General features: G+C 40.9%; 1 protein-coding gene and 1 long non-coding RNA gene across 10 annotated transcripts in view; one reads left to right on the top strand and one right to left on the bottom strand.

The window, feature by feature from the left end:
* Nucleotides 1-4,959, top strand: part of LOC132661427 (uncharacterized) — a 36,638-nt gene extending 31,679 nt beyond the window's left edge. The window contains exon 5 of the long non-coding RNA XR_009602215.3: nt 4,693-4,959. This is a non-coding gene — a long non-coding RNA (uncharacterized LOC132661427). The remainder of the gene's footprint in view (nt 1-4,692) is intronic.
* The window catches only part of DENND2B (DENN domain containing 2B), a 156,770-nt gene that overhangs the window by 117,087 nt on the left and 13,551 nt on the right, over nt 1-26,132 (bottom strand). The gene's annotated exons all lie outside the window — the stretch shown is intronic.

The raw sequence follows: 26,132 nt of genomic DNA, 5'->3' as shown, positions 1-26,132 counted from the left end.
CAGATTCTGTGTCTTCCTCTCTGTCCCTGCCCCTCCCCCAGCTCATGCTCTGTCTCTGTCTCTCTCTCTCTCTCTCTCAAAAATAAATAAACATTTAAAAAAAAACATTCTGTAGTATGAGAGGGAAAAATGCCTATTCCCAGTATTATTTATAATAATGAAAAATTAGCAACAACCTCAATGTCAATCATTACTAGATTGGTAAATTTCAAGTATGCTTTGACCAGGATCCAGAGTAAAAACTACAAATATAACATAGTATGTGCATATGTGAGAGGGCATGTGTGTGTGTATAAAACTGAACCAAAAAGTTTTCTCAGAACAGTACTTATCTTTACCATGTGTGATGCTCTCTGCTATTTTCTATCGTAATCTATTTCATTAAGAAAACAAACAGAGCTTGTACAGCCCCCGCTAAATGATTTTCCAACCCACTAGTGATGACCTGCAGTCTGCGAAACACTACACTGGACTATTGTGCAGCATTAAAAGAGACGACCACAGTCCACAAGCTGCTACCAGCAACTGGCTCTAGGGAAAGAGAAGAGAAAGCCAGGGCAAGACTCACTTTTCTCTGTACATCTTTTTGTACCTTTTGAACCTATATGTATTACTTTTACACGTGTTACATGTATCACTTAGTTGGGAATTAACTTTAAGTGATGACTGTGAGGACTTTAACAGCATCAGACAATGCTAACTATGCAAAACAGAGCTGTAACTACATTAATAAAAACACATGCAAGTGAAAAAGGAAATAATGCCAAAACAATAAACACAATTTTTTTTCCTTTTTACTAAGTTTGAAATACTTTAGAATATTTTACTTCTACAATTTAACATACATATTTATTTTCTTAAATTAAAACAATTATTGGGGCACCTGGGTGGCTCAGTCCATAAGCATCTGACTTCAGCTCAGGTCATGATCTCACAGTTCATGGGTTTGAGCCCCACATTGGGCTCTGTGCTGACACCTCAGAGCCTGGAGCCTGCTTGGGATTCTGTCTCCCTCTCTCTTGCCCCTCCCCCGTCCCCCCCCCTCTCAAAAATAAATAAACATTAAAAAAAGACTTTTTTTTTAAATTAAGACAATTATTATTAAAGGCACATAGGAGATTTTAAAACTAATGGTAATGTTTTCTTTATTAAGCTGGGTTGTAAGTACATGAATATTCACATTTATTTTTTAATTTTTTTTAAGTTTATTTACTTTGAGAGAGACAGAGGCAATGCAAGTGGGGGAGGGGCAGAGAGAGAAGGAGAGCTAGAGAAGCCCAAGCAGCATAGAGTCCAACATGGGACCCAAACCCACGAAACACGAAATCATGTTCTGAGCTGAAACCAAGAGTCAGACTCAAATGACTGAGCCACCCAGGTACCCCATGAATATTCACATTTAAACTGGACATATAAAAAAAGGACTGTCTATATTTTTAATAATATTTTTAAACGAAAGATTTCAGAAGTGGCCCCCCTTGCCAGGCCAGCCTCTCCTTACTTTCAAACTCAGTAAGACACTCCAACAAAGTACTGGGATAGGATTTAAAACAGTCAGTCAATTGGATACTTTCTATCTTTGTACAAAGGTTCTGACATGGAACATACCACCACTATGGCTTCTAGAGCTTTCCATTCAGAACCTGGTAATGGACTAACTTCACCGTCCCATTCACACTCAGGATTCTCTTTTCTGAGTTATTCTGCTTTCACTCCTTCCTCCACCAAGCTATTGTTCATCCCTTCGTATTTGTAATAACATATAAGCTTTTCTGAGCAAAGAGATCATTTCTTATTAGTCTTTGAATTTTCAACAGACTATAATGCGGTGTTTTTTTTACATATAGGAAGTACTCAGTAAGTATTTATTAAATAAGTAATATCACAGGCAAAACTCCAGAACAAAGAAAAGTGAAAAGTGGAAAGGACATAGAGAAGGAAGTACCAGCTGCTAGAGATTACACACAAATCATACTAAAACACATTATTACTTTCATTGAATAAAGTTAATATAAAATTATTGTAGAGAATAAAGGAGACATTACATGTAAAACACACAGTGATAGAAATCAAGTGGTCTATAAATAACAACTTGGGGTTTAAAAAGTAATATGCACACATATTTCCATGATACATATTTGTATATGATATATATGATATATCACAAAAATAAACACATACATATGCACACACATATATCAAAAAATGCCGGGAGCACAATTTATCTGGATTTCAGAAAAACTTCCCTTGATCTTAAGGATAAAACAGAAATATACTGGCAGCTGGATGGTCTGGTAAGTCAGGACAGCTGGGGCCAAACTGTGCTGCAATATGGATCAACTAAGAAGAAGCACTCTGGAACTCCTAGAAGTTTGGCCACTTCCCATCTGTTCTAGATCCTACCATTGTCACCCTTTTTATCAATGACTTGGGGAAGACATGCTTATCTGAAATGCCTCTGACAACCTAAATGGGAGGGATAATTTATATACTAGAGAGAATCAGAATAAAGGCCTCAACAAACTGGAACCATAGGTTAAAAATAACAAGATGAAATTTTAAAAGGACAAAAGACATTATTTTATACTTAAGTTTAGGGGAAAAAACTGCGTAACAACACAGGATGAAGATGGTATAAGTGAAGATTTGAGAAATGATTCAATAGGAGTCAACTGATGAGTCCATGTGATTTTTAGATTCACTGACTGAAATACAGAGCCCAGATCAAATGAGGTCCACATCTTACTCTGCTCCATTTGCATTAGAACAATCGTGCATCCAGGGGACACACACCCTATGTGCAGACTCAGGGGTAAATGGAGTCTTAATAACTATCTCAGGCAAGTATACTGAAGGGAGAAAAATCAAGTCTATGGAGCCTCTTAAGCTGAGAAATAAGATAACATGTCTGGTTCGTGAGGCTCTTAAGTCCTCCTGCAGAACAGGAAGATACCACTTTTATCCCTATGGAGTCATCTCCGGGGAACTGGTGGCTAGATGAGATAAAGAAAGCTCACATAAAGAAGGGCCAGCTGAGCCCTGCGTGATCTGCCCTTTGTCATTCCTGCTACTCACCCTGGAACCTCCCATTTGGGGCTCTGACCACCCAGGCTTTAGTAAGGACACAGAGAAGCTCAAGAATCTCAACAATTCTTAACCATCATCTCCCCAAACCATGGTTCATCATGATCAGAATTACAAAGTGATATTTTTAACCAGCAGAGTGAATTCTCATGGACCTTTAGCCTTCTATACTAAGGTGTCATCTGATAGTTATTGGAGAGTAAGGACTCGGGTTTGACTATTGTAACTGAAACATTAGACAGTAGGAATGCAGCATTTCAGCTCCATCAGGCATTGCTGGGAAATATACATGCCAGCTTATCTCCCAAAATGGAAAACTATGATACTTCTTCTAAATACTCAGGAAGAATCAGCAAAAGAGAGAAGAGCAGCGGCCCCTCAAAACCTAGTTCTTATCCTAGAAACATGGAAGGCGGCCCTGGTCTACAGATGAGGGTCACATTAAATAAACTTCAACATCCTATAGTACAAAATGTCATTTTTTTAAACCATTCTCTTTTTTCCAAAGAATACAAACCTAGAAGTTTCTAGAATGATTAGCTCCTTCCATAACAATACATGTACTAGGTGTATTCCACTTTTATGTAAAATAGAGCTAGGTGGCTTTTGTATACAAAGAGGTGCTTCCAAATGTTCTTCACTCAGGGGTGCCTGGATGGCTCAGTCAGCTAAGCATCCAACTCTCGATTTTTGGCTCACATCATGATCTCAGGGTCATGAGATTGAGCCCCATCTGAGCTGACAGAGAGGAGCCTGCTTGGGATTCTCTCTTCCCCTCTATTGTTCACACACTTGCTCACTCTCTCCCCCAAAATAAATAAATAAACTTAAAAAAATAATGTTCTTCTACTGAGAGGTCAACATAGAAGAACCTATGCAATAGGGGAACAAATTAGGCCCCAGGTTGTAAGGAAGGGAAGAGAGGTGAGATGATGAGGGGGAAAATAGAGGAAAGTAAAGGGAGAGGAGAAAGTAGTTGAAGATCCTGAAGGACAGAAACAGGAGGAAGCTTGTTTGGAAGTCTGAGAATAGCATACTTGGGGGAATTCCTGCGCATTACTCCCAAGGATGTCAAGGAACATATCTGAGTACAACTTAGCCTCTTGAAGGAAAGAAAGAATTCAGAAAGTCTATTATTCCCTCAGCGTCAGGATTCCTTATGCTGGGTTAACATGATTACCCAAAGTCCATGTAACTGGTTGGCTAACACTGCTAAATGACTGGGAGGAGAGGGGAAGAGTACAAAAAACAAAGGTTCAGGGACCACTGTCCCTGGCACAGCAGATGCCAGCACAAGGCTTCTTTCTCAAGAGCTGTAGGCCTCCAAAGGCTGTATCTCAGAGACACTGGCTCTCTTCAAACCTGAGCAAGCACAGGAAGTCAACCATTTGAGAGTCCTCAAGGTGATGAAAGATTGCAGCCACTCATGTCAATGCAGATAACATCTGTGCTCAGTCATGCGTGGGACACATCTCTTCCAAGGAAAAGGCCTACCGGAGCTGAAGAGAGGCAAATCTACTTGGGAACAGTTTACCAAGAAGATGAGGCTTGACTCTATGTCCTCCCAAGAGAGTTACGACTGCTGATTAAATTATTGTTCCTTTTCAGATTCAGACTGTGTCCAAACACGGCTAGCAGAAGCACAGCCAGCAGCCAATCTCAGAGAAGAGAGCTACAAATGTGTGACAGGCAAACAAAAAGGCTCTACTTGGGATTTGGAGGTTTGCAAAATGCTTCTGAGGACACCAAAAGTGACTCTCATCTTTACTTTTCTTTTTTCAACTGTGACCTCTCTTTCTACTCTCTCTCTCCTGCTGTATGGGCAATGGGAATGGACAAGGAGGGATGATCAGGAGCTATTTTAACAGAAACCAAGAACTTGGGGGATGCAGGATGACTGACTATGGAGGTAAGGAAGTGCCCAGAATGACTCCTGGATTCTGGCTGTGATCACTGGGCGCCAGTCACCACATCAGGAGATACAGACAAAGCAGGATATTCCAAGGTGCTTTGCTGTAGTCATGTCTGAGTTCAAACCAAGAGGTGAAGTCACTCCAACACAGGAAGTTGTTGAGAGAACAAGATGGACAAGAGTATAAAGGACAGAGATGGAGGATGGGGGACAAGACAAGAAAAACAGTGAAGGAGAAAGAATAAAAGAGGAATGGAAGGAGAGAGGGAAGGGAGTGGAGGAAAAGTGTGTGTGTGTGTGTGTGTGTGTGTGTGTGTGTGTGTGTGCGTGTGTGTCTTGTGTTTCAAGAGGAGGTGGGGAAAGTGGATAATATAAAAAGAGCCATAAATGTAACTCTGCAAATACTGAGTTCTTGGCTGCTGATTATCACTGGCTATAGTCCACTAACAGCAGAGTTGTGTCCTCCTCAGTGGTTAGGTTCTGCGGTCAGCACATAAGGTGAAAATCATATGGAGCAAATTAACTCTAGAAACTCCCTTAGAAAAGACCACACTGGAAACCAGCCAGTCTCCCAGGAAACCCAATTCAGTACCTTTCATATACATTTTTTTGTACACTCTTAAGAATCTCAGAACTAGAAGGACCCAAAGAATCCATCTTCTTGTCTAGTAATTCTCAAAAAAAAAAAAAAAAAAAAAAATTCTCAGAGCTGGTCTGAATGCCTCTGAGTAAGCTTCATTTTGATCAGAAATTAGTAATCACCTAATGTCACCCAACTAGACAGGACTTTTCCGTGATCCCATGCTCCTTCCTCCATGTACTCTTCTCTTAAAATTCCCTTAGGAGATGGCAGGCTGAGACTGGAGGTCCAGTTTTACCACTAAATAGCTGTGTGAAACGGGAGCAGCAGCTTCCCCTTTATAATCCCCACCTGGAAAATGAAGCCAGACTAGATGAACTGTAAAGAACCCAGACAACTCTGAGATTCTTACTGAATGAAAAAATGCTCTGAAAAGTGCAAAGCATTTCATAAACACAAGTTACCAGTAACAGTCCACTCTGATAGGGCAGACATTTTGACATCTTCTGTCTTTCCCTCAACTTCATCCCTAACATCCCATGTCTGGGTCCAACTTCCTCTGCTTCTAAATATTCTCTAGGGTTTTACCCCCTTCTTCTCTCTTCCTGTTGCTGATGTCCCACACTCTTTAGCAGGTCTCCTTATTGCCAATCTTTGTCCTCTCCAAAATTACTCTACTTTTTTCTACAAGAGTGATTTCTACAAACTCTCATCGCCACTGCTTCACTTCCCATCTCCTATGCACCAAAGCAGAAGTCCCAGGGTTCAAATTCCCAACTCTGCTCCACCAGACCCATCACTCCCAAGGCAGATCATCAGTGACCCTAACCATGTCACATTCTATGTTTTTGCTCTTCTCCACATCCACAACACTTCCCACTTCTCCTTTGCTTATATAAAGTCCATCTAACTTTCAAAGACCAGGAAAGATTCTGCCTCCTCCAACAAAGCTTTCCTATAGTTTTAAGACACAACTTTCTCATTTCTGAAGTATAAATATATTCAGTTAGTAACTAAACACAGTTAAGATCTTTGATATCCTGTTTAATAAATTTTGTCTCTCCTAGAGATTATAGGTTCCCTCAGGCAACAAACAAGCATTATACAATATTTGCATCAAAATGCTGGTTAGGCTGAAAAATTCGGCAAGTACTTGACAACTGCCTGATGGCTGCAAAGCAGTATCTTGGTTTTCTCTCCTGCCCTGACCATTCACAGGATACGCTGGAGGTAGAGGAGGGGGAAAGGGAAGGGGTGGAATCAATACCCTACCAACTCCTGAAGTACCTTCCCACCTTTTCTTTCCTGCTTTCACCCACTCTGTTTGGGGTGGAAAGGCCCTATCGATCATCACAGATTCAGATTAACCTCTTCTCTAAGAATGAGCCTGAGCACACCACGGCAGTGTGCACAGTTATATTTAGCTCCATTCTTAATGTCCTGATCAGTCTATGTGATGGCAGCAGCTGCTCACAATCCCTGACAGTGATGGGAAAATAAAGGGAAGAGAGAGACACAGAGGGATGAAGAGCCAAGACTAGCAATAATTCTGTAATACACATTTCAGATTTGGGCCCTTGAGGTAGGTCTGCTTCAAAAAAAATTTTTTTTTAACATTTATTCATTTTTGAGAGACAGAGAGACAGAGTGCAAGTGGGGGAGGGGTGGAGAGAGAGGGAGACACAGAATCTGAAGCAGGCTCCAGGCTCTGAGCTGTCAGCACAGAGCCTGATGCGGGGCTCAAACTCATGGAACGCGAGATCATGACCCACGCTGAAGTCAGACGCTTAACCAACTGAGCCACCCAGGAGGCCCTCAGGTAGGCCTGCTTCAGATGAAGCCCCATCAGTTCTCAAACCCCAAAGAGCCAGGCATCCATGAGAAGTTTCTGTAACCTGCCAGGGTACAGACACCTCTACAAGCTGTGCCAGCCAGGACTGGCAGCTACAAAGATGCTTCTTCTCATCCTTAGGGAGCCAGCAAACTGGGAGGTGGAGACTCTGGCTGGCCAACCCACTCTCAGACCCACTGCCTCTGCCTCAGAACACTCTAGGCCAGGACCTCTGGCAGACAAGAATTACACAGGTATAATACAGATGCAGAGTGGAGAGGGCTATCGCAGGACCAGCTCTATTCACAGAGGAAGGCATTCATGGCCATCATACTCAAGGTATTCAGCAATGCAAGCACAACGGAGATGCCCACCTCCCCACTACCAGGGGCCTCCAGCTACTCTAAAACACAGCTCTGCAAAAATTCCCAGCTTCCATGTTCTCCACAGCCAGCTTGCTCCATTCCCTCTCCAGATTTACTACCCTTTCCTATTCATTAGCAGTGTTCACTCTCACCCTCCACTTCCAGCCATCACACACACACACACACACACACACACACACACAATCCCTTGGGTGGTATTTGGGCAAGAAGCCTCTCTCTTTCAGGCTTATCTTTTGCCCAGCATGTTCATTCTTCTTAATGCTCTCTTGGGCCCTTGTTACTTTACAGGAGCTGATGATGGTGCCCTCCGTTAAGATTTTAAACCAGGTGAAAGTGGCACTTGCCTTTAAGGAGGAGATGCCAACATAAACCATTCACAGTGTGAACATACCCAGCCTGGGAAGACACCCAGCTATACAGCAACCAGAAAACAGATTCTCTCACCTGCCTCTAAACTCCTTCCTCACAAAAGGCATCTGCTGCATCCATCTCCAGTACCAAAGCAAGATCACAGGAAACTGAGCACCAGGCTTCCTCCCCACTCCCTTACAGAGTAGCAAGGAGACGGGGAAACAAGTTGGAGAAAGTTTTAAGAAAAATCAGTGCCATACCACATCCCATGAAAAGCAAGCTCCTGCTTCCAGGGTGGCAAGAAAGGGCAATTCTACCTTCACACTCCTGGCCATCTCCAGAGAGTGGGCAATTCTACCTTCACACTCCTGGCCATCTCCAGAGAGTGGCCTCTGTGGAACTGCCTTAGCATTCTTCATCACAGAGGACTGAAGCAACCGCACCCCACAGAGTCCCGGAGGCAGAGTTGGGCAGAAAGGAATGCAGACAGCTTCCCAGGTAACCAAGAGCTTACCACAGCTTCCTGGGCGCAGAAGGGGAGGAACCAGGCTCTCAGAATAAGGACTCTGGCAGCTCAGAGACCTTGAAGGTCCTCCTATCTGAAAGCCCAAAAGAAGAGAAAAGTACAGCAGTAGAAACACGCCCAGATAGAACACGCCTGGGCTGGTCCCAGACGGCTTCAAGTAAGCAGTGGCTATACTTGAATGTGAGCAAGAGTCTTAGAAACAAACCCTAAGTACTGACAACCCCAAAGAAACCCAAGCCAGGCCAGACTCAGGTCTGAACCTCTGAGTATAAGCTTTTGCTGATGGCTTTATCACCTGCCTTCCATGCAGCAGCTTCATTTTTTCCCACGTTCTTAGGGGAGGAGGGTAGAACCAGACTGGGTACCCAACATCTGACAGAAAAGTAAAGCTGGTAAGCAGATGGGTTTCACAGGCTCCAACACCTCCCAGCTCTATTCTCTATTCTCTCTGTCATGCTTCAGAGGTCATAAAACTTTTTCCATACCTACTGTGGGGTGCAGGCTTCCCAAGAAGCCTCACCGCAGTTCCTAGACACCCATACACAAGGCAAGGCTAAGCAAAGAGGAAGCTCTTCCGTGCAGAAGTGCTGTCTCCAATTGTCACAGATTATGGCTTTGTGAGGTTCTGTTCCAGGATAAGCCAGGAAAAGGAACAGAACACAGAAAGGAAATTAGAAATGCCTTCCTGTTGTATACTAAGTGTCATCACATTAAGAGTATCAAAAGAAAATAATCAGATAATTTTAACAAAAAACTAGTTAAATAATAAAATGCTTTCCCTTCCAAGAAAAGGACAATTCCTAATACAGATTCTAAAAACTGCAGATAATGCTTTCCCATCTCATATTCAACCCTCAGTTTAGAAACCCTCATCAGTTGTTAGCATTAACACAAACTACACAGACACATAGAGACACACATGTATATTCCTTCCTCAAAGCTCTGTTCCACAGCCAAAGCTGCAAGACCCCTTCTAATTTCAGGTCCCTGTGGGGACAGGAGGGGACAAGAATTAGACAAAGGCTTTTCCAAAGCAAAGGCTTTGGCTGCCAACGGGACTGGGGGTGGCATTAGACACCCCCACGTGCAGGAAGGCAGCTGAGCACCTGGAATCTCCCCTTCCTCCACAGCACCAGGAAACTAGCTGATGTCATCTCTCTGGTAGCCACATGTCTGCCTCCCAGTCCCTGGGATTTTGCCCATGCTCACCTCAAAATTGCACAATAAGCGTCTGTAGCTGATTAGTTCAGTTACTTACAGCTTGGTACCAATGAGGCAAAGGTGAAAGGTTTGCTACTTTGAAGAACCATTAGTTTCACCCTCCCCTAAGGCTACAGATTTTATTCCCCAACCATGATCAAAATGCATACTGCACCACTCCTGGGCACCAGAGAAAGACAGACAAAGAAGGAGGAAATCAGCTATGGACGAACTTCTCTGGAACTAAATGACACACACTGTCCCCAGGCAAAAACACATGGATGAGCTTTCCCACTCTAACAGGAAATTCCCAGTCACTTGGAACCTAGTGAAGTTTAGAATTTTATTCAAAAAAATTGTTCCATTTTCCTGAACTGCTCATTCCAATTGAGATGCTACAGTTTACACGCAGAGCACAGGGACATCTTCAGTTTTCACAAATTGGCAGCAGATTTCTCCCACTGGAAATGTACACAGCCTCAAACTAGAAGATTTCCATTCAAGACCTGATATAGCATCACAAGAATGTATTGTTTCCCATTCAAAATAGGAAGGGATTTTTCAATTAACTCCACCAAACAACATGTTTAAAGGATGTGGACCTATCATAATTAGATCATGATTTCCAAAGTGAGGGTACGTCTTCAGTCTTGAAGTGTCTTGAATTTCCTGAAGTGACACACAGTGTGGAGGGCAGGGGAAGAGAGCTTAGGCAAAGGCAGGCATGGCATACTCCAGCACCTCTGGGTCCCTCCTAGAGACTCAGACAAAAGGCAGGAGCAGGACCACACTCTCCTCATCTAGCTCCAGGCATGCCTGGCAGCACCTCTCTTCTTCTCCAGATGACAGGAATATATATAGTCAGCCCCTTCCAAGGTACCAGCACCAGCAGGGGCCAGAGGGAGAAGACTATGTTTTCACTGATACCTCCTTTATCAGTGAGTCATTTCTAAAAGTTGAAGACATTTTCCCAAATAAACAATATTAGACATGGTCGTTGAATACCCAGATAAGCTCATTACCAAATAACACGGTCAAAATACTGTTTGTGTAAAATAAACGTACAAAAATACCTGTGTAAATACTAGGAATAAAACACAACATAAGAAAGATAAAATTAGATAATTTTTACATATCCAAAGTTGTGGTCATGGAAGAAGGACAGATTAATTTTAAGATGGGAATTTTTAGGGATGTCAAAAGGTATTTACAAGGACAAGATGTGTACCACTAATTTTTCACACCATTTAATTTCATTCCCAAATGTCTGACTTTTCAACGTGTTCTGGATGCCCTACTTCTCAGCTATTAGGGCTAGATTTTACTCTACACTGAAAGAGGCAAGGGGGTGAGGAGGGTGCTTCCTGAGATAACCAAGCAAAATAGGTAAGAAAGAAAGAGGATGGAAGAAGAGGGTTAAAGAGGACGTGAGTAGGGTTTAAAAAACACTGACAGTGTTTTGACAGTATGAGCTCTGTTTGGTGAGAGACACAAAAGCCAGAGGGCTCATGAGGATCCAGAACTAGAGTGGCAGAGAGGACACATCAGCACATCAGGCATCACCTGACAACTACCAGGTGTGCCATCTGCCTTGGACAACTTGGCTTAAGACCAAATGGGATGATGGAAAGTACCAAATAGGCAGATATGGGCTCATAACCCTTATCAAGCCCCAAGTCAAGCTCTTATTTTGCCCAGATGATGTTGACATTCACAATGAACATGTTTATAAAGCCTACAGAAAGCACTCACTGCCTATTCCCTTGGAGCTGGATGATTTGGAATATCTAGCTACCTAAAGAACAGGAACTATCCCAGAGTTCGAGGTCACCTAGCTCCACCAGTCCCAGTAAAGGAGAAGACACCCTCATTGGTGATGTAGGGCCAAGATGGAGTCAGAGCTTATGGAGTAAAAAAAATATGGCGTGGGAACTCTGCTATATATCACAGAGTTTAGAGATAAATAAAGAACTGCAGAATAGTAAATAATGTCCAGTTGAAAGTTGGGTCCATACAGAGTTGGGGTGCCTGGGTGGCTCAGTCGTTTGAGCGTCCATCTCTTGATTTCAGCTCAGGTCATAATCCCAGGGTCATGGGATCAAGCCCCACATCAGGCTCCAAACTGAACACAGAACACAGACCCTACTTAAGATTCTCTCTTTCTCCTTCTGTCCCTCTCCCCCACTTTCTCTTTCTCTCTCTCTCTCTCTCTCTCTCTCTCTCTCCATATATATATATATATATTATATATTATGTATTATGTATATATATTATATATTATATATAAATTATACATATTAAATATTATATGTATTTATATAATATATATAAAAGAGAAAGTATACAGAGTCAATTACATAACTCTACTCCCAGAACTATTCCACTCAATTCTGTTTCAGCAGCCTGAGAGCCTCCAGGGTTGGGCATAGCAATAGTGAGTACAAGACCATATCACTAACCCTGCAGAGACAAGTATCCTCTGTACTCATTTAGGAAAGTTTCTGCTGATTATGTCTGACAAAGGATCACAGAACAGCAAAAGACTCTGGAGACTATCTCTGTCCAACTCATTCTGTGCTGGAAGAAACCAATGTAAATCTTTAACTATAAATAAAAAAATATAAACTAGGCAAGATCTGATTAAATTCCAGAATCCTTTCAGAAGGGGACAGGTAGGGATATGGAAAAATGTAGCTCTGCCTATCTGAGTAGGTGTAATGGGGCTGTGGTTTACCTAGGAAGATGTTAAACCACTTTGTTTCTTCTTCAAACATCTGCCTCTCGTGAACACCAAGAGGGCATCTTTCAGTTCTTTCGTCTTTTTTTATTTCCTAGTTTCTAGTGATAGGATCCCCCAAAGATTCCCCCCTTCTTGCTGGAATCACCTTTAGGGCACAAGAACTGGAACACAGCCATGCACAGAAGGAGTTATCAAGAAATGCAGAAGTTGGACATGTTAGCAAACATTTAAGGTTTCTGGAAACTACAACTTCCAAGGACCATTCTCCACATGATGAGGAAATCAAAGCCAGGTGAGGATCTGGGCTGAGTTTCAAATATTCCTGGGGTTATGAAGGAGGCAGAAGGTGGGAGGTGGAATTCTGGAACTGAACCCGCAGAAGGCCAAGCCTCCCACATCCCCAGGGTGACAGCAAATAGGTGTAGACCCAGAGCAACCCTAGGGATGGACAAGGCAGTTCTCCCTGAAGTCATCCTGGTCAAGAAATTTCCACCATTTTGTTATCACATCTTATACTTTTTCAAAGTGATTATATATATTAATTTTATCTGCATTTGAGTTTGCATTTCCTTCTGGTTCCACTAATGATACTCACAGTAATGGTTCTCTACCTCTAACCTGTCTACTATCTCCTTGGTCCCCCAGACTTACTCTCTGGGTTCCCATCTCATGCCCATAGATTCCTGTCTTCTTTATCATAAGGCCCCTTTTGACAAAAGGAAATTGAGACATAGAAATGTGCTTTGCGCAATATCACACCACAAATTAATAGCGCGGCAGGGACTAGAATCCAATTCTCCAAACTCTGGTCCAGCACTGTTTTGGCTGACCACAATACCTCCGTTTTAGGAGGAACATCTGCCCTAGAGCACCAAGACCAAGAATCAAAACAGTTTATCTGCATGTCTTCTTAAGCAAAACAACACGGCCAGAATGTTTGGCAGAGACTAACTAAATATTTCCTTTGTGATCTATGCCGGAGGGGAAGACTGTGGGAGTGAGGTAGGAGCAGCATACGGGGAAACTGAAGGGAAGACCACTGCTAAGGCCAGCATGTGGGTGGCACAAGAGGAAGAGACCCAGTCTTAAACTGAAGACACGCTAGGGGCAAGGGAATCAGATTTAAAAAAAAAAAAAAAAAAAGTTGAGATTTAAAAATAGGATTCTAGGTCTAAATGTGAATGAATGTAAATAGACTGCCATCTAAGAACTGGACAAACAGAGGCCAGAAGAAAATATATGACAGTACCAAGCTGTGAAGACAGAAATCTATGGGCGCGAGATGGGCACCAGGAACTCAAGGAGAGGGTAGACAGGCTGGAGGCAGAGAACCACTAGCAAGGAGTGTCATTAGTGAAATTCGAGGGACCCAAACAAAGTTCTTCCAAAGGGAGAACAAGACCCAAGATCAATCTGAAGGAAGACGTGAGGGAATAGAAGAAGTCACTATACAGAACGAAGTCCACTGATTTAAAAAAAAAAAAAATTCTACCTCAATTACCCAAGAGAGAAGCTCTCCCAAGAGTGTGAAAACTTTGAGCAGAGTGAAAAAGTTATTACCATCAAGTAAAACTCACTTGAGCTTTCCAAGGACTTTTAAGAAAGAAAAGGCTTCAAAGTGCAGATAGGATCCCTCAACTCTGTCAGAGGCTCTGAAAGCAGGATTGTTCAAATGAACCAGAAGAAAAGGGGAGTTAGCACAAAGGAACACAGAGATCTCAGGCAAGCCTTCTACCACTGCCCCTAAGGGCAAAAGAGTTTTCTCTTGTACCTACCTACTGTGACCCAGAGTCTAGCACACAGTGATGTCAGCCTCAGAGAGGGTATGGCTGTGGCTGTGCTCTACATGGACAGGCTGACATTGAGAGCAAGGATGAGGTAGCCTCACTGGCAAATTCTGCCAGTGGTGGTCACCGTCCCCATAAAGCCCACCTTTCTTCTCACATGCTATACCATAGACTGGGGGAAAGAGAAAGAACGAATCTAAAGCTCTTAACCTCAGAGAGTTTACATTTTACTGGAGCAGCCAAGACATTCCAAAGAATCAGGAAATCCTGCATCAATACAACAAGAACCAATAAGCAGTCCAGCCTCTGGGCTTGGAAGAAACACTTTCTTAGGGAGAGTACTGACAACTAAGGCAGTGACAGGCAAATGAAAAAAGATCTAATTAAGTCAAAGAACACAGCAAAAGAGAATCTGAGGAGACAGATTAATTGCTTCCTGAATGTGAACTGATCCACTAGGCCAAGTCTATGACAGGAAGAGTTAAGCCAAGGACAGTATTTTAATAATGAGGGGTGGAGGAGGGGAGGGAAGGATGGGGAGGACAGCTCTTCTCCAGGTGGAAAAATTGTGAAAGCAGACAAAAGGAAGGAGTGACCTCCATGGAAGCAGGGAAATCCCCCATCCAAGGCCTCATTTGTAATCAAAGGCAGAAAGGACCAAACTAATGTAAACAGGCCAGGAAAGCTAAAGTGCCCTTCTCCAGAGGCCAAAACACACACTTCCCCTAGCTGGGCCGTGGAAATGCAGAAGGTAAGTGTTCCCTTGGACAAGAGAGGCAGGCTAGGAGCGTTGGGGAATTCCCAAGCTGCCTTTAGGCTTTTTTTCAGGCACTTGGCATTCACAACTCCTGGGCATGGAGACCCTGTAGAAGGTGAAGCTAAGACTTTACTGCCTGGAGGAAAATGCAGTTTGCCCCAAGTTCCCAAGAGAGACTCAGAAGAAAACAACCAGGCAGAGCAGCAGGACCACCCCCAAATCTGAGCACCTAGACCATAGTCCTGCTGGCTTCCCACACCCCTCCTAAGCACCAATGTAATAAACAGCTGCCCTGGAGAAAACAATGGGCCTTTGTCTATGCCTCTGCCTTTAGATTATCTTGGAGAACCAAACAGGATAATTCCTTCAGAGGAGTGGTTCCCTTAAATACTGGTCCAGGCCATGATAAAAGATTTTTTTGTTTTTGTTTTTTTACCATCTGCAGCATCTCTCTCAAATGAATTCCCACCTGTTCTATACTGGGCAGTGAGAGGCCTACACAGCCCTCACCCCCCACCCCACATGGGAGCATGGGAATCAGGGGCAGCCAGGTCCCTGCAGCCGGCACTGTCCCCATGGCCTTTACCAATCAGACCACAGAGCTACAATTCGTGTTGCCTTCTTAGCCCGGCCACCGAACCGAAAGCTAAGAACTGCTCTTACTCCCCTTCTCTCCATTCACCAGAATATTCCATATTGAGTGAACTATTGACAGCTGTTTTCATCAACACACCTGTTGAAATGGACTATCAACAGTAACTGTGATTTAAAAAAAGAAAAAAAGTATGAAACAACCAGACAGGCAAGCCCCTCCTAACACTGTACCATCAAATAAAAGTTCCCAAACTGACAAACACATCAATAAATTTTATGTTGTCATTTTTCTTGATTCAAAATATTTTAAAACTAACCTAATTTTGTACAAAAAGAGGATAAGGTACTTTCTTGGAAAGGGCTTGCCCTTTCATCCTATTTTATTTACTTGTTTGTTTTAATTTATTTATTAGTCTAGTTTTCAAATGCCCTTTCTTACATGATGTGAAGATACAAGATTTGAGGTTTTTGTTTATTTCTAGTCTCTTTCCCTGAGAAGAAAATTTTAATCTGGGAATCCCATGTTGGCCTCAAGAAAACAAACAAACAAAAACCGTGTTTTGTGAAATCCCATATCCCTGGAGTGTGCTAGTCTTCTCGCATTTTCCTTCACAAGGATTACTCATGGCAAATGAGTTCAGGAGCCATTTCCTCCAAGCCACCACCAAGGACTAGACGCCACAACACAAAATCCCTTTTCATGAAACAGACGATCTGAAGAACTCCTAGTGTTTCCCCCCAATTCCTCTCTCCTAGCCAGAATTACTCCTCTCCCCAAATGCCTCCAAATAAAGCATACTCAGAGTTTTTCAGAACAGTTTGCTGGATACCATAAGTTCCCTGATTCAATTCAGAATATTGCTCATTTCCGTGATTTCAGCACAAGGAAGCATCACAGTGTAGTGGAAAGGGTTTTGGAATCAAATGAACCTGTGTTCAAATTCTGGATCAGGCAAGTTCCTTGATTTCTCCAAGTCCTGACTTCCTCCTCTTTGAGACAATTAGTAAGATTTAGGAAAGTGTTAAGTAGTGAATGGCACAGAATAGGTCTCCTGAACTGACTCAGTACTTGCTTGACAGCATTCTCTCCTATTGTCCCCAAGAGCTAGGCCTTGCTGGTTATATTTCCATGGCTGTCCTCAATTCCTTTCCAGGCTCTCCTAGGAAAGGCCCAGGGCAGCTACTGAACGGGTATAAATCTTCCATTTCTCCTTCTTAAGAGCCTGGAAAAATGAATTATTAGGTGGCTCTGGGTTCTCTAAGGGCAAGGCTTTCAGTGTCATCCTGGAAAATATTAAAATGTGGAAAAACCACTCATCTCATCACCTCGTGTTTCTGTGTGGTATCAAATCAACCCTTTGATGATTTCCTTTTGGAGTTCATTCAATCCGCTCTACGCAAACACTGAATCAGGGCTCTATCACTTTGCAGAACAAATATTTCAAACAGGCAAAAAGTGTAATCAATTTTTTCTGTTTTTTCTGGACTATACATAGTCTTATTTTACAGCCCTCTTATTTTGATCCCTATAATGGGGAACTTCTCCATCATGAAAACAAAAGAATTCCCAGTACCAGATGGGCCAGAAGTATGCCCTTGTGTGCTACCTTTTCTGGGACCAAAGAAATTTTATACAGTTGAATTCTTTATAAGGGTGATTTAGTTAAATTTATATGTTAAATTTGATTTAATTTGTAGAAGTTTGTAAAAGCTTTTCACATAAACAAATTTACAAATCAGCGGGGGTAAACCCTTTATTGGCCCAAGGATCTCAAATTTGGGCTCTAAAAACGTAGTCAGCCTTTTTCATGACAAGCTGAAGGCCTCAACTAAACATGTGGCCAGTGTGTAGAAAGAATCCTTGGACTCTAGTGCTAATCTCAGCCTGCACATCACTACTGACGTACAAAACCTAGAAGTGGAATAGAACCTCACTTTTCTACCCTAGCAGAATATAAATAAGAATCTTTACACTTGTGGGGCCCCTGGGTGGCTTAGTCAGCTAAGCGTCCAACTCTTAATTTCAGCTCAGGTCATGATCTCTTGGTTTGTGGGTTTGAGTCCTGCATCGGACTCCACACACACTGTCAGTGCAGAGCCTGCTTGGGATTCTTTCTCTCCCTCTCTCAAAATAAATAAACTTAAAAAAAAATTTTTTTTAATAAATTAAAAAAAAAGAACCTCTACATTTGTAAGAATGTCTAGAAGATTACCAGTACGGAAAAGAGGCACTGGGGAAAAAGCACCATTAATGGACTGCACTTGTCCTCACTACCTCCTGCCTGGCCTTTAGCGAGAGCTCCCTCAAAAGACCTCCACTCCCCCACCCCCACCTCCACATCCCCACCCCCATCACCTCTGCTTTCCAGGCCATCAAAGTGTACTGTCAGGCTGGCTGTAAATCCCCATCCACCTCATGCCACTCCAGCCATCTCCCCCAAAGTCTCCATGTTCTTTTATACCTCCAGGTCTTTTGTATATACTGTTCCCCCTTCCTTTCCACCTCTACTTTGCTAGCCAACTCCCATTGTCCCTCAAGATTCAGCTCCAATAGCACCTTCTCTGGTTGCTTTCTGTGATCCTGGGGCTTCCTTTGCATCTTTTCCTTATTATTCCTCCTTCTCCTCTAGTTAATCACCTATATCATACTCTATTATAAATGTTTCTCATGTTGCCCTAAAAGAATTTTACAAAACAAGTATTCTTCCCATATGTCCAAGTTAAAAATTACTTTTAAACATGTTTTTGCATCATAAACAGTAGTAGAAATATGCTTTCTAGCCTATTATAAATATTGGCATTTTATAAATATTGACGTTTTAAAATGAAAGTACTACACTACTCTTTTTTTAAATGAGTCCAAATTCATCCAATGAAGTCTGAATACCATAGTGATTTACAATCCATCACCATCCATTTAAATTTTTTAAAATATTTATTTATTTATTTTTGAGAGAGAGAGGCAGAGCACAAGCAGGAGAGGTGCAGAGAGAGAGGGAGACACGGAATCAAAACAGGCTCCAGCTCAGAGCTGTCAGCACAGAGCCCAACGCGGGACTTGAACTCATGAGCTGTGAGATCATGACCTGAGCTGAAGTCAGATGCTTAACTGACTGAGTCACCCAGGCACCCCATCACCATCCATTTAAAAAAAAAAGCATGAAATTTTATACCCATTCCTTCTTCTCTATGAACTTTTACCTTTTACTTCCTTCTCAGGATTTTATCCTAATATTTATGCTTGAAAATCTTTTAGTGATCAACTTTTGACATTTCTCTGCAATATAAGTATTATATATAAATACATTTACATATTTTTAAATCCTATGATATAGACTCTAAATGTCCAAAAAATAATTTCTTTTGGATTGAGTTTTCATTATATTTATTACTATTATGCAACTGATCAAAACATTCATATTACAAATTTGTATTAAATATAAAAAGCAAAATTCTATTATAAATGCATTAATTTCTGTATTTCTAGTCTATATGTTTCAAGGGCCAAAAAACTTTGTTCACATAAATAACTACATAGGAATGAAAGAACTTTTGTTATAGCAGTATCAATCTTTGCACTCTGAGTTAGATGCCCAAATTACACAGTGATCTATATTCAAAAAGCATTTTGGGATGTCTGGGTGGCTCAGTTGGTTGAGCGTCTGACTTCAGCTCAGGTCATGAGTTCAAACCCTACATCGGGTTCTATGCTGAGAGCTCAGAGCCTGGAGCCTGCTTCTAGATTCTGTGTCTCCCTCTCTCACAGCCCCTCCCCGGCTTGTGTGCATGCTCGCTCTCTCTCTCTCTCTCTCTCTCTCAAAAATAAATAAATAATTTAAAAAATTTTTTTAATTATTTTAAATCATCTACCAGAGGGCAACTCTTTCAGTTTTGTTGAAAGCAAAAACTGGAACCATCTCATTTGGGAAAGGATTTGTTACTAAGTCATTCATTTTCTTAAAAAATTTTTTTAATGTTTATTTATTTTTGAGACAGAGAGAGACAGAGCATGAACAGGGGAGAGTCAGAGAGAGAGCAAGACACAGAATCCGAGGCAGGCTCCAGGCTCCGAGCTGTCAGCACAGAGCCCGACGCAGGGCTACAACTCATAGACCGTGACATCATGACCTGAGCCGAAGTCAGACGCTTAACCGACTGAGCCACCCAGGCGCCCTGAGTCATTCATTTTTTAAAAAATATTCCTAATTGTTCCTTTGCTATCCTGGGAGTTTTCAAACACCAGACACAGAAATGGCAAAAGAGTCAGAATGAATGACAGCAATGCCTTCTCCCACTTCTAGCCAAGTGGGAGCAGAGTGACTGAGAAAGGGGACACCAGGAACGCAACTGCCTTCACAGACCTGGAGGCTACAGGAGTCAGGAAGCTCTCCAGAAGCATGCCCAAGCATTGTCTCTCAAGCACAAGCCACATGTTCATACAGAGCTTTCTCCCATCATGGTAGGGCTCTTCCTTCAAATTCATCTTAACAAAAGTGAAATGGGACAAGGGTGGGGAGGTGGCTCCTGGCTGGCTCAGTGGGTTAAGCGTCCTATTCTTTTTTCTTTTTTTTTAAATTTTTAATTTATTTTTTAGACAGAAAAAGACAGAGCATGTGCAGGGGAGGGGAGGGGCAGAGAGAGGGAGACACAGAATCCGAAGCAGGCTCCAGGCTCTGAGCTGTCAGCACAGAGCCTGACGTGGGGCTCAAATTCACAAACTGTGAGATCATGACCTGAGCCGAAGTTGGACGCTTAACCGACTGAGCCACCCAGGCGCCCCAAGCGTCCTATTCTTGATTTCAGCTCAACTCATGATCCCGTGGTTTGTGAATTCCAGCCCCACATTGGGCTCCATGCTGGCAGTGCAGAGCCTGCTTGGGATTCTCTCTCTCTCCCCCTCTCTCTGCCCCTCTAATGTTTTTTCTCTCTCTCTCAATAAATAAAAAATAAATAAACTTAAAAAAATGAAACGGGAATCTGGAATTTCACTTCTCGTTTATGAAGTCATTTTCCAAAATGGGGGGTTTATAATTAGGTGATCGCTTCGTCAGAAAAATTAAAAATGGCTCAATTCCTTAACCCTTTATAATGAGGCTGAAATAGGATCTCAATATATTGAAAAGAACTTCTCACAAATCTCAGTAAATACAGTGCAAACCAAATAGTCTGAAACTATGAAAGGGGAATCAACAAGTAAACTTAGAAAACTTAATAAACAGGAAAAAGATACAAGCAAAGAAAAAAAAACTTAGGAAACAAAAACAAAGCTAATCCCTGTAATGGAATGCCTTCCCCACAGTAAACAATCAATCAAATTTATTGAATTGAATCAATTCAATTCAAATTTGAATCAATCAAATCAGAACAGTTGGCATCTCCTGATTCTCAAGGAGATAAAACAGACCATCATAATGACTATACGAGTACAGGCTGTAAAAACAGGAGGTCCATACTAAAGCAATGAAGGGATGAATGTGATAAAAACAGAAGTGATGCTACCAATCAAGAAATCAAGAAAAAGATATGATATGCAGAAATTAATGAAAGATAAAAAGAGATTCAAGAATGTACAAGCTGAAAATCATGAGAAGGAATGCAGCTCAGAGAACCACCCTGCAAATAGTAGAAGTCTTTCAGCAAATGGGCTCAAATCTGTAATTAAAATTTTCATGGAAGCAAACTGTCCAGAAAAAAGAGTTTGGTCCAAATACAAAAGATGTATGGAATTCTGAAAAAAATCAACAACCACAGACTAACACTATCACATTCTCATATTTTTGAAGTATAAAGAAAAGAAAAAATTCTGCCTGTAGAAAAGACCCAAATCTGAATTTCTTCCAATTCTACAGAGGATACAATTAAGGCCCACAGATGTGTATAAAACTCTCAGAGAAAGTATTTTTTCATTTTTTTGAGTTTTTATTTATTTATTTTTGAGAGGAAAGAGTGCAAGCAGGGGAGGGGCAGACAGAGAGGGGGACAGAGGATGTGAAGTGTGCTCCATATAGACAGCAAAGAGCCCGATGTGGGGCTTGAACTCATAAACCATGAGATCATGACCTGAGCCTGAAGACAGATGCTTAATCAACTGAACCACCCAGGTGCCCCAGAGAAACTACTTTTTTGCCCCAAATTCTTACTTTTAAAAAATTGTTTTAATGTTCATTTATTCTTGAGAGAGAGAGCACACTCACACAAGTGGGGGAGGAGCAGAGAGAGGGAAACACAGAATCTGAAGCAGGTTCCAGGCTCCGAGCTATCAGCACAGAGCCCAACAGAGGGCTTGAACTCACAAACCACAAGATCATGACCTGAGCCAAAGTCAGACACTTAACTGACTGAGCCACCCAGGCACCCCAACCTGAAATTATTTAACAAGGTTAGACTGGTCGAGAAAATGAAAAAGAAGTATCTGTTAGAGCTTTGATCTTAAGAAATTTATGCATCACATACCTCAGTCCAAAATATGGCTGAAAGAACAACTTTAAATGACGCAAGTTTTAAAAATAAGACTAAATAACCAAAATAAACAATTTACTAAAATGATGAATAAAATGTTAAATGGGGAAAAGAGCAATTGTCAACAATAAGTTACCAGTAAAAATATACCAAAGTAAGCAACAGAGAAGGAGGGTGGGAGCAGTATCAGAACATGAAGATAAGTTAACAAATAATTTATATGTCTTTAACATGCAAGAAGAGGCATATCAACCAAATACAAAGTGTAGGTATTACATGGATCCCAATTCAAAAATCCAATTTAAGTAAAAGACACCTTGAGACAATAGAGAACATTTAAATACAAGCTGGGTAACAGATGATATTGAGGAATTAGTTTACTTTTGTTAAATTTATTAAGAATTGCTATATGTTTTTCGAGGGCACCTAGGTGGCTCAGTCAGTTAAGTGTCTGACTTCGGCTCAGGTCATGATCTCACAGTTCCTGGGTTCAAGCTTCACATAAGGTTCTGTGCAGACAGCTCAGAGCCTGGAGCCTACTTCAGATTCTGTGTCTCCCTCTCTCTCTGCCCCTCCCCTGCTCGTGAGCAGGCTGTCTCTCTCTATCTCAAAAATAAAAACAAACATTTAAAAAAAAAAAAAAAGAAGGGCTGGGGCGCATGGGTGGCTCAGTTGGTTGAGCATCCGACTTAGGCTCAGGTCATGACCTCACATTTCGTAAGTTCTAGCTCCCCATCAGGCTTGCTGCTATCAGCCTGTCAGCACAAAGACTGCTTTGGATCCTCTGTCCCCTCTCTATGCCCCTCCCCTGCTTGCACTCTCCCAAAAACTAAATAAATTTAAAAAAAAAAAGAAGGGATATATATTTTCAAGTCCTTATCAATTAGATTTGCTTTCTGAAATATCATTGGGTAAAATAGCATAATCCAGAAATGAGGACAGATAGATAAAACAAAACTGGAAAAATGCTGATAATATTTGAAGCTGGATGAAGAAGTCATTATGGGAGTTCATTATGCAGTTCTTTGACTTTTGTGCATATTTGAAAATTAAAAGTTTTTAAAATTAGCATATTTATTGGGCATCTACTAAGTATCAGTCACTGCCTAGGTATGAGACACAAAGATAAAATGGCCCCAAGAAAGAAATACAATAAAGCAAGAGTTTTTAACCTAAGGTTCACCCTGGCAAATATCCATGACGAAGTCAAAGGTAGTGCTATTACTACTGTGCTTTATTGCCTATATTCATAATTAAAAGAAATATTGAATTTCAGTCTGGGGTCAATGAAAATGATGATGTAATTTTTTCCTAGCCAAGCTGCAGACCCTCTGAATTCTATCCATGAACCTCCAAGAGTGACATCATTCTGCAAATATTCATTAAATACCTACAAGGCAGCAGTCACTGCTAAGCACTGGGGATGCAAAGGTGAGGAGAATACCATCTTTCAACTACACAAATTAAAACAGTGTGGCATTATCACCAAAAAGACAGACAGCGCAGTGGAACAAAAGTTTGTAACATACCTAAATATTTGTATAAATTTAACATATGATTAAAATTGGCAATTTCAAAACAGTGGCGAAAGAATGGATTCCTTAAAAAATGACATTAGGTCATTGGGAAAAAATTAAGTTAGCAGAGTAGTTGAGGACATGGGCTCTAGGGCTCAACTATCTGAACTTGACTCCTATCTTTGCAACTTACTAGCTGAGCAACCTTCAGCAAGTCAATTTACAGTGATACTAACAGTGCTTATAGCACAGGTTTGTTGAAAGTTTAAATGAGTCAGTGTAAGTGAAGCAAGTGCCTAGCATATAATATGCACTCAAAAAATTAGCTATCATTAGTAGTATGATTTTGTAACAGAATAAGTTCCAGATTGAGTAAAGATTTAAATGCACAAAATGACATTACAAAAGAAGTAGAAAAATATATAATGGATATTTATCTAATATTCCCTCAGGAAGATCATTCTAAGAATGACACCACAGGTAAAAAAACATATTTAAAAGACTAATAAATTTGGAGTGGCTGGGTGGCTCAGTCAGTTAAGCATTTGACTCTTCATTCCAGCTCAGGTCATGATCTCATGATTCATGAAATCAAGCCCTGCATCAGGCTCACAGCACAGAGCCTGCTTGGGATTCTCTTTTTCCCTCTTTCTCCGTCCTTCTTCCATGCATGCATGCTTGCATGTGTGCACTCTCTCTCCCTCTCTCTCTCTCAAAATAAATAAATAAACTTTAAACAATAATAAAAGACTAATACATTTCACTACATTAAATTATTTAAAATGTTTATATTTAGAAACAAATTAAAGTTAGATAAATGACAAAATGAGGGATATATATGTAGTATATATGACTTAATATCCTTAATATTAAAAACATTGATAAAATCAGTACAAATATAATACATGAACATATAAATCACATAAGAAATATAAATTATATAATATAAATTAAATGGTATTAAGCATATGAGAAAATACTCAACCTCAGTAGCAATCAAAGAGATGCAAATTAAAACAGTAATGCAAAACCATTTTTATCTTATCAGATTTACAAAATACCATTTTCCTTCTTTTTAGTTTCGCAGAGACAGCTGAAAACATGCACTCTTACCCTAGCAGAAGTGTACCCAGGGTAAAGACTTTTTGGAAAGTGATTTGGCTAAGTGTATCAAAAGTCCTTAAAAATGTTCATCTCTTTCATCTACATCTACAAATGTATCCTCCAAAAATAATCAGGGAACTGCACTAAAATATAGGCATAAGGATGTTCAACAGTGTTTTTATAACAACAAAAAGTAGGGGGGGGAACTAAATGTAAATAACAAAGTAGATATTTAGTATTTTGTGAATGAATGTTTATTTTGTGAATGAATGACAGTGTTGGTATATATTTTGGTATATATGTAAACAATGGTCATCTCTATATAATGGGTTTTGGGGTTTTTTTGTTGTTTCTGTTTTCTAATTTTTCTGGAGAAAATATGAATTACCTGTGTAAAACTGGGGGGGGGGAGGTGCCCCATCCATGGGCTCTTGAAAATGATAAGTAGAGGAGAAAGACATGTAAATAAGTAACCAACTATAATAATCATGCCTCCAGAGAACAGAGAAGGGCTTGATTCTGCCTAGAACTGAGTTTTTAAGGATGAATTTGCCAGGGAATGAAGTAGAAGGCCAAGAGAATATCAGGCACAAAAAAATGAAAGGGAAAAAGAGCCTATTGTGTTTGTACACTACATGCATGGCAGGAAGGGCAGGCTACGTGCAAAGGACCTGAAGTAAAAGCCAGATGACAAACATATTTGAATGTCACATTAAGTGAGTTTAGAATTACTCTGTCAAAGATATAGAACAAGAAGAATCAATAAAGGGTTTTTATGATTCATTTACACAAAGATCAAGAAAAAGCAAAATGGAGATACACAAGTGGTTAGCAGTAGATACAAACTTCCAGTTACAAGACAAATAAGCACTATGCACGTAACATACATGATGACCATAGCTAACACCGCTATATGACATACAGGAAAGCTGCTAAGAGAGTACATCCTAAGAGTTCTCATCACAAGGATAAATTTTTTTCTTTATTCTGTCCTTCTTTCTTTTCTTTTTATTATATCTATACAAGATGAATGTTAGCTGAACCTACTGTGATAACCATTTCATGATACATGAAAATCAAATCATGTTGTACACCTTAGTTTTATGCAGTGATGTATAGCAATTATTTCTCAATAAAACTGGAAAAAAGAATTCTATTTTAAGTATTTGTAAAGATTTGAAAAGAAAAAAGGCAAAACAAATGGTAATAAAAGAGTGGTTAGGGGTAGGAATGCACATTCTACCTCAAAAGAGACATAAAGCTGGAAATGTTCTATATCTTGATCTGAGAGTGGTTACACGGGT

This window comes from Panthera onca, chromosome D1 (genome assembly GCF_046562875.1).
Source record: "Panthera onca isolate mPanOnc1 chromosome D1, mPanOnc1 haplotype 2, whole genome shotgun sequence".
Taxonomy (NCBI): Eukaryota; Metazoa; Chordata; class Mammalia; order Carnivora; family Felidae; genus Panthera; species Panthera onca.
This window is presented reverse-complemented; position numbering and strand designations above follow the sequence as displayed.